Genomic DNA, 22,395 nt, shown 5'->3' with positions numbered 1-22,395 from the left:
TTAAAACATTTGCTAGTGTAGACAGGTTTCCACTAACCACATTCTTGGTAAGTATTGATGGACAGTAATTGGATGTTACACTCCCTGCCATGTTCATTCCTATGATGCAACTAGCTGAAGAACCATATTAGCCATAGCATGGAGGAGACCAAAAGAAGTCGTCCAAATATAAGGTCACTCTGCTTCCACATGGAGGTGACCACTGAAGACAGGTTGTGCTTGGCTAAGGTTCTCAAGAAGTTTAAGATTTCCATTCAGGACTTATATATATGGAAAGATTATCAAAGTGCCTGCGGTAGGGTCCCCTCCCTAAGGAAAGAAAAAGAAGCCTCAAGGCAACCTAGGTATACACATACATGACAACATCCCTCATGACCTTGTAACATGAGACCACTAATCAGACTGCATACTTGTGTGTTACCATATGTGGGAGACAAAGAAGTAAAAAATACATTGAAAACTACACCATGCACCATGTGGCATTCGGGGCTCAGTTCTTTGGGTATGAACCCAACTGAGTGGTGCTGGTAGGAATGAAGTTGCTTCCTGGAAAGAAAAACCTCAGTGCCACGACTTTCTGGGCGAGAATCCTGCTACATTCCAAGTTGCACACCATGCAGAATGACTTCAATGACTTAACCCTAGAAAACTCTTGAAGCAAATATAACTAAATGCCTACCTTACCCATAACAAAATGAAAAACTTTATCCAAGCATTTAACTTTGAACAATCACTTCCTACGTGTTCCTTACGTGGCATTTGAGGACTTCAAGCAAAGCTCTTTCTGTATTCCTGTGTTTTCAAAACATATTCTTGGTAACCAAATAAACTAACCTGCTAAAAAGGGTTATTGACTCCTAGCCAGTTAAATGTCAGAATCATCCACTAAAAAAAAAAAAAAAAAAAAATACCCACCTTGGTTCTGGAGTGTTGGGTCCGTAGCTCTCTGCTTTGGCAATAACTGGATATAGCAGAACCAGTTTTCTATTACCAACCCTCCAGAGTTACAACAATAAAATACAGTTATCTGCACTTGGAAGTATATTTATCTTTCTAATGTTTGCAAACACAATTGTGATTGGGGAGGAAAGGGGGTGGTTAGGGTAGATACATACACCTTGTCTAAGGGAGGTATCAAAATTTTTAAAGGTATATAGTAAAAAGAGAGAGAGAGAGAGAGAGAGAGAGAGAGATTTGCAAAACCCAATCCTGTTTTTGTTAGTGAGTACTGAGGAGCACTACAAACAGAATTAGTCACTAGCAACTGTGTCATAGGTCCCGATCAGAAACAATCGGACTACTGGGACTCCTGATTGGCACAAATGGAAGCCCAATATTCAAAAGTTTCTCAATAAGGTGTGTCTATTTCTATTTTGCTCCCACTAAATTGTGAGCACCTTAAATCAGAAGTGCAGTTTATATCCATCTATAAGTTTGTGCCTGTTATGTGGTAGGCACTTGACAAGTTGTTAAGCGAATAAAAGCTGTTGATAATTTATGAGTCAGAGGTAAAATAGATTTCAGGTAAAGCTTTTGCTAGATGAGTAATGGATACAAATATCAAGCACGTCTGCAGGAAGGGTGATGAATATAAGTTATTCATTTTTGCGTTTATTATTAAACAGAAGCCCTAGGGAACAGACATACATGGCACTGAATGTTGTTAATTAAAAGTAGATGAAACTATAATTGAAACTATGAAAGCACCCAATCTTTTCCTTATGTTAAGCACCTGATAGTTAAATGCAAATAATAAAATATTCCCACAAAGCAATTCTATTAAACTTCACTCCACATCCTAAAAAAAGCAAGGTTCTCATCTGTTCTGTTGCCATTTGTATTAATTTTTAATGTTTTAAAGAATAACAGGTATGGGGGCACCTGGTTGGCTCAGTAGGTGGAGAATGTGATGCTCAGGGTTGATCCTGGGATTGTGGATTCAAGCTCCATGCTGAGTGTAGAGATTACTTAAAAATAAAAATCTTGGGGCGCCTGGGTGGCGCAGTCGGTTAAGCCTCCGACTTCAGCCAGGTCACGATCTCGCGGTCCGTGAGTTCGAGCCCCGCGTCAGGCTCTGGGCCGATGGCTCAGCGCCTGGAGCCTGTTTCCGATTCTGTGTCTCCCTCTCTCTCTGCCCCTCCCCCGTTCATGCTCTGTCTCTCTCTGTCCCAAAAATAAATAAAAAACGTTGAAAAAAAAAATTAAAAAAAAAAAATAAAAAAAAAAAATAAAAAATAAAAATCTTAAAAAAAAAATAAAGTATTAAAAAATAAACTCTGTAATCAACTTCTAAATAAACAGCTATTTCTGTATATATTAATGATCTTATAGAAAGAACACTCAGGACTTAATAAAACCCCAGAAGACTTTAGAAAATCCTGACTCACAAGAACATAGTGCTTATTTGGTTTCAGGCTATTGGCTACTTCATTGTTGAAATTTTCCAAGTCAGATAGCGTTACACTTGGAATATGCTAGCGAGCATTAATAACAATGACCATAAATGAAAAGTTGGCCTTTCCCAGTCAGATGTAAGGCTAAGCTTTCCAAATCCAGGCAGCAGAGGGCAGTGAAAGCACTGTTAATTGATCATATAAACCTTTTATTACAATCTGGAGAGAAATATTGTATTACAACTTACAACTGCATTTTCCATTTTAAACACCACACATGTCAGTAGTTTGAAAAACAATACATCTTTAGCGTCAGATGCATTTTTGAAGCCATCTAGAACGTTTAGAAAGTGCAATGAGATATCTATCCAGCATTTCAGGGACTGACAGTTCACTTTAATATAACAGAAAAATGTTTTAGAGGATAAGACTACATTGTGACCTTGGTCTAAAATTTACCTGTGTGGTGCAGGAGATACTAAAACTGTGCTAACCTATCGGACACAGTGCTGTGCTTATTTATATTAGCATAGAGTTTAAGAGCTTCAAGGGGCCCTTAAGGTCAACTGATGGTCATGGAAAGGTTACTAGAGTCTCTCAACTGGACAGTGGCTAAGGTATAATCAGAACAGAGGTCTTCTCGCGCCTCTCACTTTAAAGTTTGTGCCGTACAGGATTTCATAATACTTAAGAGTTAGATTCAGGACCTCTGATGTTTTTCTCAGAGTTCAGAGGTCTTAGGAATCCTTAGGTGAAAAATGCAGTAGTGTTCAAAATCACTCCAATCTTGTTTCTGCAAAAGTTCTCAAGAGGTGAGGACAAAATAAACCCAGTAATGTTACACATTTTAATCAATATATATTCCATGGTTTTCAAAAGTAAGACCCCGCCACTCCCTGACTCCAACGCCAGCTAAGAAGAAGACACTGTTCTTTTACCTCAGCAAATGCATGCATATCTGGTCCCATTCTTGGCATGCTCCAGCCCTATATCGTGGTTAGAAATCTTACTAAAGGGGACTGGACGTGGATATGAATGCTTTCTTAGCTGTGACCTTCTAAAGCCTGGGCTTCAGTCTGAAAGATCTGTCACTCACTTTCCTTACTGAGTTAGGTATGTCAACATCAGGTAAAATGGTTAAATGGCTAATAGTAAAATAATAATAACCTTTAGGGGAGAAGATCTCCGTGAAGCCACAACACTGCTACACCAGATCCAATGAAACATTTTGCCTCTGTACTTTGTTGATCTGTCTGGAATACATGATGTCTGATTGGCATAAGCAAGCTCCAGGGTTGCCAGTGACATTCTCCTGACCCTGCAGGAGTTCTTCCTTCTTTAAAGAACACACACTAAGCCTGGGGCCCAGGACCTCTTGCTTTCATTTTCACTAGTTGGCTTCTCAGCCTGCTTGCTCTGTTCTAAGTCTGTAGTCTTTCAGTGAGTCAAGGGCCAGGCTGAATTCCCAGAGCAAATTCCTCCAAAGCCAAACAAGGAAATGTTCAACGAGTCTTTGGAAACCAATAACCAAGAGCACTAGGTTGTCTTATTTGGAAGTTAATATATTGGATGTTGCACATTTTTCACCAAAATTAGACATTTTATGAATTAGCTATGTATCTTCACTACATCACATTCTCTAACAAAGGTTAAAGGTGCATGAACAGATCTATGTTTCAAGTAGACACTACATTTTTTTTTTTTAGGGTATAAAAGTTTTTCAAGCCAAGTCAACAGGAATACCACCTAGTGGCCCAGTTTTTAACTACAGACTTTAGTTAAAATGCTGTGTATCCTATTAGTTTTTGAGGAGATGCCTGATACCTAAGGGAATTATCCAGAGGTGTGTGCCAAAATCATAGGGAAAACACGGAGCCTCTTTGTAGAGAAACTATCAAGTACTATTCTATATCTCTTTTACCCAGATGGCAAATAATTCTCTAAAAATGACCATGGATGGGGGCTTCTCCATTGTGCTTTCACTTGGGCTGGCCAGAAAAGCCACAGAGCCTCCTGCCAATAACCAAGTGGAGCTTTGTTTTCTTGTGTGCTGACATGTGTTACCATCCAGCAAGGATTAGGCTCTGGGCATGACCTGCTGGTTTGGAAACCTGAAGCCAGGATATTCAGAATCCCGCCTCTTAGGCATACCCCAAACAACAAAGGGAAGCTATTTGTTTGGAAAGTCCAGTCTCAAGGACTGTCAGAACTAAGAGATCAACTGTAGAGTTATCGGGAAGCTCAATGAATACCTTATTTACACGGCTCCTCTGTAAGGTTTGTTCCCATGGGGAGAGACAGAGAGAGAGAGGGAGGGAGGGAGACAGACAGGGAGGGAGGGGAGAAAAAGGAAGAAAGTAGGGAAAGAAAAGAAAACAAAACAGGCAGTATAAAGTGGGAGTTAAAACGGGCTCTAAGTTAAAACCCACTTACTAGCTGAGTTCAATCACCTAAGTCTCTGTCTTCTCAAATATTAATGATATGTAAGTTACAGAATTGCTATTAAGAATTCATTGAGGTAATCTCTATAAACTACTTAGTGCGGTGCCTGGAACATGTCAAGTATGCTCAGTGAAGGTTAACCATTATTACTGTTATTTTTAAGTAATTAAATAAGAAGGAGGGAAAAGATGTGCCTATCGTGATGTACAATTCCTTAAACACTACCATTTTGTTAGCTAATCATTCAGAGCCTTGTGAGGAAAGACCAACAATCTGAGTACATCAGTGAATTCGGGTGCCATAAGAACCTCATCAATCTATTCAACTTACGTGTATAGAATTTAGAACCTGGGACACAGTGGATCACCATTTGTTCAGGCTGCACCATGAACAAGGGAAACTGGTGGAGGGGACCTTTCACTTCACAAGGCCTGCACCCTGGCTATGGGTTGCATCACCCCAGAAAAAGAAATGGCAATTTTGTTTGTTGGTTTTAGTTTTGCATAAATGTTCCATATGAACTAGCAGCAGCCCTGGGACCCAATTCCAAATCCCACAGCTTTTATTTGTTTATTTGTTTATTTATTTATTTATTTATTTATTTATTTATTTTTGAGAGAAAGGGAGAGAGAAAGAGAGCATAAGTGGAGGAGGGGCAGAGAGAGAGAGAGAGAGAGAGAGAGAGAGAGAGAGAGAGGGAAAGAGAGAATCCAAAGCAGGCTTCATGCTCTCAGGGTGGAGCCCAATGTAGAACTCCATCTCAGGACCTTGGGATCATGACCTGAGCCAAAATCAAAAGTTGGGTGCTTAACCAGCTAAGCCACCCAGGTGCCCCCCATATCCCACAGCTCTTTATGATTATGACCAAACCCTCCAGCCATACCCTGACTTCCATTCTCCAGATAAGACTGTAGAGAAGTTCCTTCCCTAGGATCTACCTGGGTAAGGAGGGAGCTATGTTCCAGGGTCCAGACTCTGGGAAAGAGGAACCAGTTCAAACAAGCCTCTCAAACCTTGGGACTCCACCCAGAAACTGAAAAGGATGGGACACTCTTCCTTTTCTTTCTCATTAGAGAGCTCATACCTCAATTCTGCCCCAAAGGTATTGCTTGAGTACTGAAGTGTGGGAGTTAGAGGGAAAGATGATGGAAATAAACCACATTTTCTGTCTCCCCTTTCATTCTAGCAGCCCGAATGAACAGTGAAGAACTTCATAGCCAACTTTTGTCATTGAGTCCCTCTGTCTGAAATTCTATCCTCTGACTGACCTAGATTAATCCTGCTTGTCCTGTCAGACTTAAATTTCCATGGTGTGCAATCCCATCCAAGAATGAGGTAGGGCCTTTCTATTTCTTCTTTGCATCTTGGACATTCTTCCTGGAATGTAAATCCATGAGGACAGGACCTATGCCTATCTTGTACACAGTTTTAATCTCAGCACCCACAGCGGTACCTGATACATAGCGGACGTTTGGCAAATATTGTTGAATGAGTACATAAATTATTCAGTACAGATAAAGGAAGGGAGAAAATATTACGCAGCCACACTGCCTTCTATATGGCAAATAGAAAGTGGATTCTAGAACATGAAAGGCCCCTTGCCTGAACACCAGGAAGGACTTAGGTATGAACAAGATGGGCCTGCACTTGAATTTGGGGGTGCATGAAAAGGAAAGGCATACTCTGAACAACAGAGAGCAAGAATATCCCAGAACTGGAGTGTGGGGGAGAAGCAGGAAAGATGACATGAGGAAGAGAATCAGGAGGCAGAAGAGAAGACTGGCAGACATCAGAGTGCTCTGTGAGGGGAAGCAGACAATGAGAAAGCCCTGGTGACGGGTACCAGATAGACCTAAAGCAGGAATGTGCCCTGCGTCATTTGAAGTTTACTGCTGTGCTCTCCCATGACCCCAAAACTCTCAGTTCAAGTTCTGAAACACAGAGTCAGTATAGTAACCTTGTTTTCATGATTGCTTTGTGTGGGAGGAGGAGAGACAGACCAGGGTGTGGGAGGGAACAGAAGAGAAAGAGTTGTGTCCCAACCTTGGGTCTGTGTCAGAACAGAAATAAAAGAACAGCTGCAAGAGACAGAGAATATCAGACAGCAGGAAATCAGACAAAGCTGACGGAGAATGTAACAAGAATCCTGGGGACATGCTTTGGACTTCAGAGAGACACGAAATGGGAGTTTTGTGCTGCTAATCTCAAAGGGCCAGGAGGTCCCAGCTAATACCTGGGACACATTATGCATTTTGCCATAAAGGTTATTGTTCTCATCTGTGATGCCTTTTGGATTATGAGTCCCTTGAAGGCAGGGATTTTCTTATTTGTAAGAACATCAGTATCTCTAGCACAGTGTCTAACAGAGAGTAGTTACTATTCATTGAATGAATAGATGAATGGCTATCATGGATCTTCTCCATTTTGAACTACCTACAATTAATGAAAAAATCCGATGGGAATGAAGGAGAAAGGGAGAGAGAGAGAAAGAGAAAGAGAAATATGGAGAAAGAATAAGAATTGTACCCTAATATATAAAATCTGAAGGTTTCCTCAGGCAATGTTTTCTCCTTATCTCTGGTTTATCTCTCAATCTCTAAAACTTCCCTTGGCATCAGCTCCATGTTCTAGAATTAGGTTGAGTGGAGCCAAAGACTGGGGAATGGTCTTTACAGGTGATCCTCCTTTTATGCACAGCCCAACTACATCCCACTAGTCTACAGTCCCAACTCAGTGAAAGCCATGGATTGCCTGGACAGGACTTGATTAGAAATAGTCACATTTCAAGGACAGGATGTATCCAGGACAGCTTTGGCCTCTAAACTACTGAGTTTTCCTACAGCTAGTATTTAAAAATGAATACAAGTTTTCCAGAACTGTATGCAAAAAGCTTAATGCAAGTTGTTAGGTCAGAAGATCAGGAGAGACAACCCTATGATGAAGGTCTGACAGACAATGGAATGAATCTTAACAACATTTAATACTAATTTTAACAAGCTAGTTGATCCTCATTTCCCTGTGTTTTTGATTAATCGACAGAAGGAATAAGTAAAATCTAATATTTTTTAAGAAGTTAAAGGTACAAAACTTAAAAAAAATTGTTGGCACCAGATCTAAACACATGAAAATCCCAAAGTCATTGTGTTTTTCTTATTGTTGAAGTTATATTAAATATTGACATAGCGGTTACTGATAACATAGATCAGTAAGTCAGGCAAAATGATTTCTGATTCTGGTGGCCTGTGTGAATATACCATTAAACTGAAATAATCCACCTCTGAAATTGTAGATAGGATTAAAGTTTAGTTCTTCCTAGATGAAAACATGCTTAAGTAGGACATAAAGTACTGTCTGCATACTCACTGTAATGATCTAACAGGATAGGTATCTGCCCAGGACGCCTCGTACAAAGTATCTGACTTTGGACACAACAATGTACTCTCTCATTAAAAGTGTTATAGAAGTTCTCCTTTCTTAGAATGAAATGGAGTAATTGAGTTCATTCTTAGATATGTTTAACTCTCATCTACACCCATGTTTCAAAAATGTCCTCTCCTTCACTTCTCTCTTCATATGATGGGACAAAACACATCTCTATAAGGCAAGCTCAGTGATGTGTGGTTGCAATATAGTTAGTTCTTACACAATGGCTGTACCCACAATTTCACTTGGTCCATGGTTTATTTGCCCTCAGATTCTGGACATCACAATGGTTTGCATTCCCCAAAGCCAGGATCATGGCTAGTGGGTGGTAGAAAGAAAAGTGCCTGTCATTCTGCAAAGATATGACCTGCCAGCAAAGTGTGGATAAGCTCAAGAAACCATTTCCAAACATGGAAACAGGACTGAATCAGTTTGGGGCATATGGAAGCTTTTGCCAGTTCTTAATTTTGCCAATCTCCCTAGATGATTTCTCAACCACTCAACAAAGGGTAAAAGGGAACAGTATAACTTCTACTGCCAACACTTTGCAGCTATTAGAAATTATCAGACTTTTTCCTAATAAGTAAAATAGATATTAGAAAAACTAGGGGTCTGAAGATTATCCCCAAACCCTTTACAATCATGGGAATATCATAGCAGAGTTAACATTTTTAGAAAGTAAGAACTGAATATTTTCATTACTTTCATTACGTGATTAATGGAAGGAACATGTACCCACAACACAAAAGCACAAAGTTCCACAAATGCATCAGTAGTGCTTATTTTATTTTATTTTATTTTATTTTATTTTATTTTATTTTATTTATCTTTTGGGGGAATTGGCAGAGCCATCTGAAACTTTATTTGGGAAAAGATACTTGAATTAGCTTTTAGTTGGGGGCATGGGCAAGAGGGGGTACCCAGGGCAGCAGACTCCCCCTAAGGGTGGGCTGAGGACTGGGGCTGAGCCTTAAGTGGGTCTCCTGTTCCTGACACTTCCCTGCACAGCTCCTTCCCCTAAGGCTCTATAGCAGCCAAAGGAGCTGGAATGGACCACAGTGGTTGTTCACTTGGACAGGACATCAGACCACTTGGATCTTCCCATCAAGGGTCTCAACCTTCTTCACAACCACAGCCTCAGAGGAGCTGACACGGCTGAAGGGACTGGAGCCCCCGCCAAAGCTGAAGCTGGACTGGAAGGAGCTCAGGCCATAGTTGAGGCCAGGGCTCATGAGGCTCCTGTAGGCCAAGCTCAGGCTACCTGAGTAGCTGCTGGTGATCTTAGTATGGATACTCAGGTTCTGCATCCCAGACTCTAGCTGGCTCTCCTTGCCCTCCAACAGCATGCAGTAGGTGGTGATTTCAATGTCCAGGGACAGCCTGACATTAATGAGCTCCTGGCACTCATGTAACTGCCGTGTATGTTCTTCTTGGTTTGCTCCAGCTCAGCCAGCTTGGCATTGGCATCCTTAACAGCCTCCCTGCTCTTCTCAACACTAGCAATGGTAGCCTCCAGGGAAGCCCTCTAGCCTTTGTGGCCCTCGATCTCAGCCAGGAGTTGGCTGATATTCTGGTTCATCTCAGGCATCTCCCTCTTTATGCTACAGAGGTCATCGCCTGGCTTCCCAGCCAATGTCTACATCTCCTTGTACTTGATGTGGTCTTGGCCTCATGGTCTCGGCCTCAGCCTGCTTGCAGCTGGTGATGTCCTCATACTGGGCTTTGACCTCAGTGATGATGCTGTCCAGGTCCAGGGCACAGCTGTCGTGCATGGACAGGACCATGGATGTGTCAGAGTTCTGGAACTGCAGCTCACAGATCTTTTCACACAGATGCCTTAAGAAGCTAATCTCTTCCATCAGCCCTTCCAGGTGGGACTCCAGGTCTACCATGTTCATGTAAGTTTCATCTGCATCCTTCTTGATAAGGACAAATTCATTCTCCATGACTGCATGCTCTTTGATCTCCTCCACATATTTATTCTCAAAGTCCTCCACCAGCCCCACATGTTGCCAAGCTCCACCTCCAACTTCAGCTTCCTTGGCCTAGTGTGTCCAGCTGTTGCGGAAGGTTGTTGATATAGCTCTCAAGCATGGTGTCCATGTTGCTCCAAGTTGTTTTCTGCTGCTATAGGAGGCTCTACTTGGTCTCCAGAAATTTGTTCTGCTGTTCCACATGCCACAACTTGTCAGGGAAGGAGGCAAACTTGTTGCTGAGAGTTTTGATCTGCTCCCTCTCCTGGGTGTGCCCAGCCTGGATGCTGGGGTCCACATCCAGCTCTGGTTCACTGAGACAGCTGTAATGCCCCATATACCTCTGGCCCTGCCATAGTCCCTGACCACACTCATGTTGGTGCCTAGGCCACCCAGGAAGCTGCTGCTGGAAGAAAGTGGAGGAGCTGATGCAGGCACCAGGTGCGCTCACGTAGGAGTGGCTGCTCAAGGCCGAGGGGCTGGAGGTGGACACCATGCAGGACTTCTGGGTCACCCTGATGGACATAGTGGAGGCTGGAGTGGAGGCAAGCAGGCTGAACCTGGCAGAGGTTCAAGAAGGAGCTGAGAAACTGCTTCTAGGTGGGTTATCAATACTTCTTTATATATTGTCTGTCTTCTATCACTCCATGACTTGGGGTTTCAGAGACTTTGTCTTGTTTTGTTTTCCTATTATTTTTCTCACCAGTTTTCTCTATTTCCTTTGACAACTCTTCTTTCTTCTCTGTTCCTAACAGTAGGTTCTTTTAGAGCAAATCCTTGGTTTTTCTCTCCAAAAGCAATCCCTCAGTGGATTTCTCTGCTCTCAGGGAATTCATCTGTTACTTCTATGTGAATGCTTCAAAATCCACAACCATATTGACAACTGGTTACCAGCCATCTACTACCTGAAAGCCTGTTTCACCTTCAGAACAATAGAGCCAACAGTAAAATTACATATTTTCTATAAACAAGTTAGGCTGAACATCCCAGCTACTCATTCTGTCAGTGGAGGTAAGTCATCATAACATCCAAAGAGCCATATACTAGAAATTAACAAGGGCTAGAAATAAACCCTCCTTCCTGGTGATTCACTACATCACTTTTAGCACCAAGCCTTTTATAAGTTATGTAATTATCCTCTGTTGCTTTCCATTTGTATGCCAGTTATTTGACCAATACTCACTGAGCACTTACTCTGTGCCTGGTACTGCTGCAGGTGCAGGCAGATAGCAAGGATCTTGAAAGACCTTACAGGGTCATATAAGCTTGGAGCACAGAAGCCAACAACACACATACAATGACGTAATTAAATTAAAGTGCTCATAAGATCAATATAGAAGTTAAAAGTAGGCTAATGTGACAGAGAAACTGGGGGTAAGATGGTAGAGGCCACATTAGATGGGGAATGCCTCTCTGAGGAGGTAATATTTGAGCTCATACCTGAATACTGAAGATACAGAAATACGAAGATCTAGGAATGTAGTCTCAACCCAAAGTATATTCGAGAGCTCTGAGATGTGGACAAGCTTGGCATATTTGAGGAAGAGTAGAAGGAAATGAATCAACAGAAGGCAAATATCAATCAGCTTGTGTGGATTCTGTAGGGTTTCTCAACGTTAGCACCATTGACATTTGGGGCCAGATAATTATTTGCTATGGGGAGTTCAGTGCAGTGTAGGATATTTGGCAGTATTCCTGGGCTCTACACACTTTGGGCCAGTAGGCTCTCCCTAGTGATAACCAAAAAATGTCCCTGGAAATTACCAAATGGTAAGCAAAAAAGCCTCCAGTTGAGAACCATTGTTGTAGTCCAAAGTAATAAATTTTGATAAATATTCTAAGTAATAGAAAGCTATCAAAACATCCTAGGCAGAGAGTAATAGAATGAGTTACACTGTAGGATGTTCATGCTGGCTGTAGTGGAGAGAGACAAGAGTAGAGGCAGGGCAGAAATTACAAGGCCACAACAGAAATTTGAGTCCGGGATGATGGACTAAGGTAGTAGCCAAGAGGATTCATCTAGGAATTAGGTGGCAGGTATTGAGAAGAAGAAAAGAATCAAGCAAGATGCTTAGGTTCTTTGCCAGAGCCATGAAGTAGTTGGAGCTAAGCCCTAAACCTGAGATAGCAATGCCATTTATTGATGCAGAAGACTTGGAAGTAGATTTGCCAATGTAAAGGTTGGAAATCAAGAGTTCCCTTTGCCATATTAAGTTTGAGATATATCTTAGTATCCAAGTGGAGACATCCAGTAGGCAGTTAGATGTATATGGGGTGTGGCACTCTGAGGAGAGGTCAGGCTTGAAAATTTAAGTCTAGAGATGGAATTAGAAGATGAGAGATTAGATGGGATCACCTACTGTATTAGCTTCCTGTGGATGCTGTAACAAATGACTATAAACTGGCGGCTTAATAAAACAGAAATTTATTCTCTCACAGTCTGGAGGCCAGAAGTCCAAAATTAAGGTGTCTATAGGAGCTGCACTCTCTCTGGAGACTCTAGGTGAGAAAATGTTTTGCTCTTTTAGCTTCTGGTGGCTGTCACCAAACCTTGACTTGTGGCCTTGTGTGACCATATCACTCCAAGCTCTACCTCTTTTGTCACACTGCTTCCTCCTCTTCTGTCTCAATTCTCCCCTGTGTGTCTCTTATGAGGACACTTACCATTAGACTTATGGTCTACCTGAATAATCTAGGATGATCTCTTTATCTGAAGTTTCTTAACTTAATTACATCTGCAAAGACCCCTTCTCCCAAGTAAGGTAACATTCACTAACATTCACAAGTTCTGGGGATTAGGGTGTGGACACATCTCTTCATGGACCACCATTCAGCCCACTACACCCAGAGAGAGAGTGTAGAGAGAGAAGACAAAAGGTTCCTCCAAGGTGGATAGAGACTTAGAGACTCCAACATACAGAAGTTGGTAAAGGAGGAGGAACTAGGAAAAAATGGCTGGGCAGCATGGCAGTCACAGACAACTAGAGAGGGCCTGTGGGTCATGTTTCTTCTGTATCTCCCATGTTTCTTTGTACCAGATTTGTCCCAGTATAAGTTTAAAAGATGATCCTTGAATTGAAATCATTACTTACAGTGATATTCTGAAAAAGCCCATTGCCCATGCCATTAAACTGCTTTGAGATTATCAGAAAAACTCACGGACTTCCCCCTTTGCAAGTGGGAAGACAGAGAGAGAGAGAGAGAAAGAACCTTTTCATTTTGTGCCAGGTTTTTATTATAACAGTAATCATCACTTTTCTTTTAATTCTTCATTCCTAAGCCCACAAAGTGCTAACATTTGAAACCTATTTAGGAAATTTTTGGAACTTGCAGCAAACTTCCAAAGTTAAATTTAGGATCCAAACCTCAATGATTGGTCTGTGAAGTGAAAAGGAAGGATAGTGATGATTTGAGGGAACTGATTTCCTCTAATGCCTTGATGTGGGGATGGGATAGACATCTCAGTGATGTAATTAATTCCTCACTCCTAGGGAAAATATACTGCTTGCCTTGTCATAAAAATAATAGATTCTGTGTTACCAGTAACTCTATAGTCAATACATCTCAGCTTTACTTACTGATGAACAAACATACCCTAAAATCCTTTGAATAGAAATACATAGGGTCAAAATGTCATCTATCTTATAATGTCAAAATTGGATCTTAAATCAAAGTAAAATTGAATGTATGACCTCAGAATTCAGAATGGTTCTTCCCCTCACCCCCAAGTATGGCTCCCTTGGTGGCTGGCAGAGCACTCTAGGACTTAACCCTCAAAAATTCCAGGGGGAGCAATGTGAGGGAAAATTTCAACTTTTCTTCTAACAAAGTCATCTTGCTTCTACGAGGGAAATGATGACTGAAGTAGTCTGTCTGAGATGGTTGAAGACTACCAGATGAGGTGTGAGGAATTTTCTACAGTTTCCCTCTAGCCATGCAACTGTGGACAAGTTGCAAGGTAGAGCTATTTGGGATCCTGATTTCCTTCATGGGAGATGGATTCGGAAATTGCAGTCTTAAACTTTTGACCCCCTCTCCTACATCTTCCATCCTCTCTCCTAGCTGCCACAAGGTCCTAAGAGGTAAACAAAATTACTTAAGACTCCCAAGCAAGTACAAAAGTTATTAAATAATGGACCAATTAATTAACTTGGTGTACAAAGTTGAAAAAAACATATTTTATATTTAAAATCAGAGTATTTAAAGTACAATGATATATCTCAAATCTTTGAGATTAAATTTCACTTGTACTCTCCTCATGTTAACTAACACACGTCCCTATACCCACCCCCAATATAACATATGACATATATCCAAACCAATAATCTGATTTGAGTAAGTACTTGGATGGGTAATGTGCATTTAATGGAAACATAACCACATACTTTTTTTAGAAAAAAAACTAAAATAATTCCTACTATTTAAGAATGCTAAAAGTAAATTTTAAAATGCCTTGAAAAAATGAAAGTTAAAGTAGAAAGAATGTCAAGGAATTGCTGAGGCTAAGAAATGATGCACGGCTTGCCAAAAGTCAAAGAGTTCAACAAGCAGCTCTTTGATGTGACTAGAGAATTAGCTTTTTCTGCACTGTGTTCACTACATAAGTGGAAGGGTATTTTTGCAAGAAAAGTGGCAGCAGGCTTTTTCCCATCAGGCTCTGACAGGAGTGAGCAGCCCTGGGTTCCAGTTCAGGCTCTGTGACCTTGTTTTGTGATTGAAACTAGTTTTTGCCCGTTTCTGAAGGTCCTTTCTGTCCATCTGCAAAATAGGAGTAATAATGAACACACTGACTCATTCACAAGTTTGTTGTGAGAAAAACATATTAGTGGATATGGAAGGGTTTGAGAAGGCTTAAAGATGCATGCCATTTGTGTAGTATATGGAATCTGTATTGAGACCTTCTGACACTACCCAGGCCTTATAAGCAGCTAGGATAATCACTATTCTTTCCATTAGACCTCCTTGAATAATAGAGTAGCTATCATGTATTTAGTGTGTCACATACATGAACAAAGCATTTAACACTGATCTTTGATATAGGGTTATTACTTTCATCTTTATAGATGGGCAATAAAGTCCAGAGGGATTAAATGGCTTTCCAAATCACAATTCTGATAATAGAGAAATTGGGCTTTGACTCCAAATCTGATTCCTAAGCACATACTCTTATACACTAGGTCATACAGACCCAAAGCCAGAGAGATGTGAAACCTGGCCCCTGACTTCATGGGTGAGTATGTTGATGGACCCTAGCCTACTTCCTACTTCTCTTCACCAATTCTCAAGAGCCTTTCAAATGAGAAGCATCCAGTAGGTCCCTGCATGGAAGATCACAGTGAACTTCCCTTGGGAAGGACCCTCTGTGTTTATGGGGATTGGCTTTTCCAAATAAAGACCACAATTTAAAGATCCATTACATGGGTGAAATTTGCCAGGACACCCTTGGGATCTAATACGTGAGTGAGTCCATAAGCTTCTTATCACCTGTCACCTTCCTACATCTATTCTCCATGTACCAAAAAAAAAAAAAAAAAAAAAAAGTGGGTGGGGGGCGCGGAATTAGAGCTAAGATCACCCAAGCTCTACATTTTATTTTACTCTGAGTTACACTTCCCTCCACCTCTCCCACCAAGCTTCCTTCCTGTGGTGTTCTGAATATGAGTGCTCAGGGGGCATTACTGATTGGCTGGCTGAGTAAGAACTGATTGACCCAATAAGAAATACGTTTGAGTATGATGAAATAAAAACAATCACTCTTTGGGGCGCCTGGGTGGCTCAGTCAGTTAAGCATCTGACTTCAGCTCAGGTTCATTATCTCACAGCTTGTGGTTTCGAGTCCCTCGTAGGGCTCAGTGCTGACAGCTCAGAGCCTGGAGCCTGCTTCAGATTCTGTGTCTCCCCCTCTCTCTGCCCCTCCCCTGCTTGTGCTCTGTCTCTCTCTCTCAAAAAATAAACATTGAAAAAAAAATTTTAACAAAAACAATTACTCTTGTCATTTCAGTTTGTATCTACTTCTTATTTGGATTCCATCTTAATTTGTGTTAGCCATGTTTAAGACCTTTGAAATCATCTTTGATGTTCTCCCTTACGTTTCTTTAACCATTCAGACCATTCCTACTGATAATTTCTTAGTAATATTTCTAGATTTATGCCTTCCTTTTTATTTAAAACATATCTAATTGAATTCCAGGCCCTCATTTTGAAAAAGACACAAATTTCCAAGTAAGGCCAGGCTTCCCTTTTGTTACCCCTTATATCCGTCTTGTACATGGTTGCCAGACTAATATTCCCCAAATACTTTTTTTTCACTTTCCCATTCTTGCTCTTGACCTCTTTAGCCAACTCTGCTTTATCTATGAAATTAAGCCAAAATTCTTTGCCTGATAGTCACGTCCTTATAACATCTGGATATAAGCAACCTTTCTAAACACATCTCCTATCTCTACTTGAACCTGTTGCTTTGGGCAGACTGTCTTTCTACTGCTCCCCTATAAATAATGCTTTGTGCATTTTGATCTCTAAACAGTGGCTCAACAGTGGCTTTCTCTCCCTTAAAATCCCTTCTGTTCTCTGTTTCTCTCTTCCAAATCTTCCACTGAAGACCCAATTCAATTCTTGCCTTCCTGAAAAGCCTCCCCTGGTTATCTCAGTCCACGGTAAAATATGGGGAAACACACCCTCTCAATCCCAGCCATAAGTGCCTCAGGGCCCATGCACCATCTAAGCACACACACACTATGTGGGATGCTTTGTATTATGGAATTGAAGTATTTAACATTTCATATGTAAATATTTAAACTTCCATTACGCTACACCTTCTCTGAGGACAGAAGCAGTTTGGGATGGTGGAAAAGAACATGAAGACTAGAGCCAGACTGTTTGGGTTCAAGTCATCACTTACTACCTGGCTGATCTTAGGCAATGTATTTTCTTACATCTCAGTTTCTGTAGAGGCCATTCTAGGCAACCAACCTGAGCCATAGAAACCTGAGTAGGTAAAAGGGCCCACCTGACTGAATACAAACAGGCCCATCAGGTGACCCACCTCAGAATATCCATTAGCCCTAGCTGACCAATGGGTTACTCACACCCAGGCACAGGTTCCAAGAAAGGAAAATTCTGTCCATTCCCATACTTCCTCACCCACCTCCCCGCCTTAACTACAGCCCCCCACCACTGCCTCCTGGCAGATGGTCTCCCCTCTGCTGTCCTGCCTGCTACTCCCTCACAGTGTATTCAATAAACTTTTCCTTTGTTCTGCCTTGGGTGAATTCTTTTACCGCTCTCACTGCTGGCCTCTACCTGATCCAGTCACACCACAGTTTCCTCATCTGTAAAACTGAGAACAATATTATACTTTCCTCATAGACTTCTTGTGAGGATTAAATGAGTTAATGAATGTAAGGTACTTAAACAGTGCTGGGTGTATAGTAAGTACTTTGTACATGTTACCTATTATTCTTCCTTACATATTTCCCAGTGTATAGATATAGATATATATAGAGATGCATATAGACACATTTATATGCACATATGAATATCGATATACACATATGTCTATATTCATATCTATATATCTATATATAGAAGGACACTTGATCAGTTAAACAGTTAATCTGGGGAGTGTGGAAATTCCATCTATTTTAGGAATATATATATGCTCCCCTCCAGCTCAGTTTTAGGTCTAGGACTGCTGTAGCTGCTCATTCTTCTCTTCCTGACTGCATGCAAGTGTTCTTCTGGGACAGAGAGATGGGCTGCACACTTATTTATTTTCAGTCAAGACTTGCACTAGCAAAGGGACGCCTGGGTGGCTCAGTGGGTTAGACATCTGTCTCTTGGTTTCGACTCAGGTCATGATCTCACAGTCATGATCTCAGGGTCGTGAGATCAAGCTGTGTATCAGGCTCTATGATGAGCACCGAGTGTAAAAGTGCTTGGGATTCTCTCTCTCCCTCTCCGCCCCTCCCCCACTCATGGTTTCTCTCAAAATAAATAAAAATAAACATTAAAAAAATAAGAATTTCATTGGCATTGAAATGCCCATTTTCGTTGAATACACTTTTGCATTTGAGACATACATATTCCTTAGACGGCAATCATGAGTCTATATAAAAGGGTGCTTTTGTATTATAATTTGTGTTCAAATTATATGTTCAGTTTGGAAAAAGGATCTAGGACTCTACCCATGAATAATCTTCCTCAATTTAAAAAAATAAATAAGAGGAAACAACTGGGGAAAAGTCCCCACTGTTGGATAATGAAGACATTTGAGGCACATGTGTAGGCAAAATTCCAGTTTTTAAAATATCTTTTTTTTTGTTTTAAAGATATGTACAGATTACAAGATATGATTACATGAAGATCAATATATTTAAATATTTTTAAAACCTGAAATAAAAGTGTGATTTTATAATACAGCAAGTAAAGCCTGTATGAAAAGAACATATGTAATTGGTAACACTGAGGAGAAGGGAGGTGAAGGATCTGAGGAGAGAGCAGCAGTCACTGTGTAGACAGACAAGGGCTATGTGTCAGGAGGAACAAGGCCCTGGCAGGAATCCTGGCCTTCTGGAAGGTATGAGGGGGATAGGAGGCCAGTGACAGGGGCTCTGCCCTACCTCTTCACACTCTGATCCATTCCTCACCTAGCCCAGAGGGGTCGAGCTTTGTTAGAGGAAAATTACTAGAGAGGACCAAGTATCCCTGGTTCTCAACGGAGCTCACCAGTACTCAAGCTCATGCTTAGGACGTTCACGTTAGTGATCCTTGGCAGTCAATATTAATTCCTAGGAATCTATAATAAGCATGGCAATTTTGCAAATTATGAAATTATAATAACATATTCTATATAGTACGAAGTGTTGAAAGCCTCATGATGTGTACAATTTCAAGCAATTTTTTCCCTTTTTTTTTTTTTCAAGCAATTTTTAATTTTCAAAAGGAATGGCTACAGTTGGAGAAAGGCTGGGTCCCAAGGAGTGTCTCCTTTTCCTGCCTGAAGTTGATACCTCTACCACTTATTTCTGAGAACACTATGCCTTTAATCACCAATTAATACCTTCAAATAGTCGGTGAATATTTAATGAGCACCTCTCTTGTCCCAAGAGTGATGAAGCCTATGAAGAGAGAAGTGCAAGGTATTATAGAATCTTAAAAACAATGGTGTGCCCATTAAAAACTTCAAAATAGAACCAGTGCAAAAAAACTTATTTCATGTTTTTGTAAACTCTCAACACAGTTCAGATAATCAACCAAACATTTTAGCTGAAAATGAATAATGTGTTCAAACTCATATGTGAGGGTTAAAAAAGCATCGTCTTCCTATCCCTTACTATAGTGAAGTTCCAAGGTCACTTCTGTTAGTTATGCTAATGGAACCAAGACCTTTTTTTCTTTTTTTCACATTAGAATCTTCCCAGGGGGAGGCCAAGGACTTATTAAAGGAAAGGAAAGAATGTGGGCATTGCAGGAGTCTGAGTGAGAATTCTGACTTTACTATTTTCAAACCGTGTAGTGTTGGGAAAATTACTCAACTCTCTATGAGTTTCAGTTTTCTCTTTTATAGAATTGGGATAAAAATAATTCTTTCTAGAGTTGGTATACAATTAGAAGTAAAGCTTTATAAAGCATTTGGCACAATGCCTGACAAAGTACTTAATAAATAGTATGTTTTAGTATCATTGCTGGAAAATGCCAAATTCTCAATTTTTGATGACCTGTACATATATTAATGAAGAATATGCTAAATTGTTCTATCTGGAAAGATGAATTAAATACCTACCATCCAATGTGATCAATTAAAATACCAATAAGAACAACTGAATGGTAAAACTTAATATTCATATTTAGCTTGCTATTACATTATTTCTGGCATTTTAACCAATCTGCAGTCTTACTGGAGTGGAATTCAAGAATCACGTATAAAATCAATGTGTTAATTCAGAATACATAATTACAAGTAACTTGGATTCAGACAGAACATCCTTTTTTCTCAAAACAAAAAAAGAGACCCTTTTCTCATAAATTAAAAAATTTTGTTTCATTGGGGCGCCTACATGGCTCCGTTGGTTAAGCATCCGACTCTTGATTTTGGTTCAGGTTATGGTCTCATGGTTCGTGGGATGGAGCCCTGCATCAGGCTCTGTGCTGACAGCAGGGAGCATGTGTGGGATTCTCTCTTTCTCTCTCTCTCTGCCCCACCTTCACCCTCCCTCTCAAAACAAATAAATAAACATTAAAAAAATCAGTTTTGGATATTTCAGAAGGAAAAAGCTAAAGACAAAAAAGACAGCCATTTCACTGAATTTCAATATCAGGAGAAGGAATAATCCATATATGGTAAATGAAGTCTTAATGAATTTTATCTCTTTCCATTTAGGATGCTTACTTACTAGTGAAGGGGGATTTCCAGTCCCCACTTGTACTTTTTCCATGGCAGGGAGGTGGGGACTTACTGACTCGTTCACCCTTCCTCAATCACTCTTCAAGCAGGGGGATGAGTTGCCTCCCTGATTGTTGTGACTGGGAGGAGGTACTGAGCAAGCTTAGATCAAGCCATCCCCTGCTGGTTCTGCATCCCCCAAGAATCTTACTCAACTGGTCCTTGTGATAAGTTTGAAAGCATGGGCTCTCTCCAGCTTTGCCTGAGATTGGGTGAGGAAATTTAATTCTGGGGTAAAATATTAAAGAAGCTCATTATGGCTACACATTTAGCCACATCCCCAAATTCACCTTAGTTTTTTTTGTTTTTGTTTTTTATTTGAAGTTTATTTATTTATTTTGAGAGAGACAGAGACAGCATGAGTGGGGTAGAAGCAGAGAAAGAGGAAGATAGAGAATCCCACTGCCAGCGGGGAGCCCGATGTGGGGTCAAACTCCTGAAACCGTGAGATCATGACCTGAGCCAAAACCAAAAGTCCAATATTTAACCAGATGAACCACCCAGGGGCCCCAACTTCAGTTTTTTGGGTTTTTTTTATTTTATATTTAAATCTTCATCTGTTTCCTATGTTTTGTTTCTCAGTTGTTTCCAATCTCAAGAATAGATGTAATTTGCATTTTGTGATGAAAAAACCCAAGTCCAGAGAAGTAGCATATGTAGCCCAAGGTTATGCAGCTAGTAAAGAGCTGACTTGGAATTTCAGCCTTGGCCTGCTTTACAACACAATGAGGTTTCTTTTCAGGACACAATGTTGCCTTCCTTCTGTTAAACAGTAAAGATAACTACTACAGCAATAATGAAAGTCCTGGTCCTATTGTGAAGCTATAAATTTTCATTGTTGGGTCCCAACAAACTTGCTGTTTCTTCATGTACTGCTGCTGTCGGTAACAGAAAGTGTCTGCTCTGAACTTCCATCAGTACACACTGTGTCTGCATGAGCCAAGCACACACAGAATAAGACAGGACAGAATTATCCAGGCTGTAATGTCTATCAATTCCTCCCGCCATCTGCTTCCTCCCAACTAGTCTCACTGTTCAGGACAAGTGCTTTTTCTTGAGTTATGTATACAATATAAGGAAGATTTGAACATCTTCATACTTGGTTAAAACTTTCTCCTTGGATAGAAGTAGACCAGAAGACTTAATAGTCCCCTGGTTACATTATTTTCACAACATTCAAGTATCTTTCTCTGTTTCCACAGCCCGGCTAGTTTATGGCTCTGACTTTCTGGGACACACCTTGGTATTACCTATATTTAACTACGTTAACTATATGTTTTTTTATTTTCTGTATTCTTGATGCTCGGACATCTGAGGTTTTACCAACTAGCAGAGACTGCCTTTCCCAGGTTAGCTAATTCCTAGAGATAGTAAACAACTTGCCTTGCCTTTGAGCACACCTTTGATATGCCAACCAATCCTGGGTCCATAACCCCCTTGCACCTCTATCTGGCACTCCTTTGCTCTAATCATCTCAAGGCCAAGTATTAGACAATAGGGACCAGTCCCCTTCCCATACCACCACAGCCCACAGCACTCAGATGATTCCAACTATCCAACCTTACTTAAACTTCTCACCCTGCCTTGCCCATCCTTAGCTGGAAAACCACACTGAAGGCTTTTGCCCATGCTCTCCCCTTTCTCCTTCTGCCTCCTGACCAACCCTGGTTCTTCCCCTGTGGTCCTTCATGGCTTGGCACGTCCCCTCGTCTTGGGAACT

General features: G+C 40.8%; 1 protein-coding gene and 1 pseudogene across 3 annotated transcripts in view; both read right to left on the bottom strand.

The window, feature by feature from the left end:
• The window catches only part of SYNPO2 (synaptopodin 2), a 172,158-nt gene that overhangs the window by 88,474 nt on the left and 61,289 nt on the right, over positions 1 to 22,395 (bottom strand). The gene's annotated exons all lie outside the window — the stretch shown is intronic.
• LOC144616143 (keratin, type II cytoskeletal 8 pseudogene) lies at positions 7,243 to 13,008 on the bottom strand (annotated as a pseudogene).

Source organism: Panthera onca, chromosome B1, assembly GCF_046562875.1.
Source record: "Panthera onca isolate mPanOnc1 chromosome B1, mPanOnc1 haplotype 2, whole genome shotgun sequence".
Classification (NCBI taxonomy): Eukaryota; Metazoa; Chordata; class Mammalia; order Carnivora; family Felidae; genus Panthera; species Panthera onca.
This window is presented reverse-complemented; position numbering and strand designations above follow the sequence as displayed.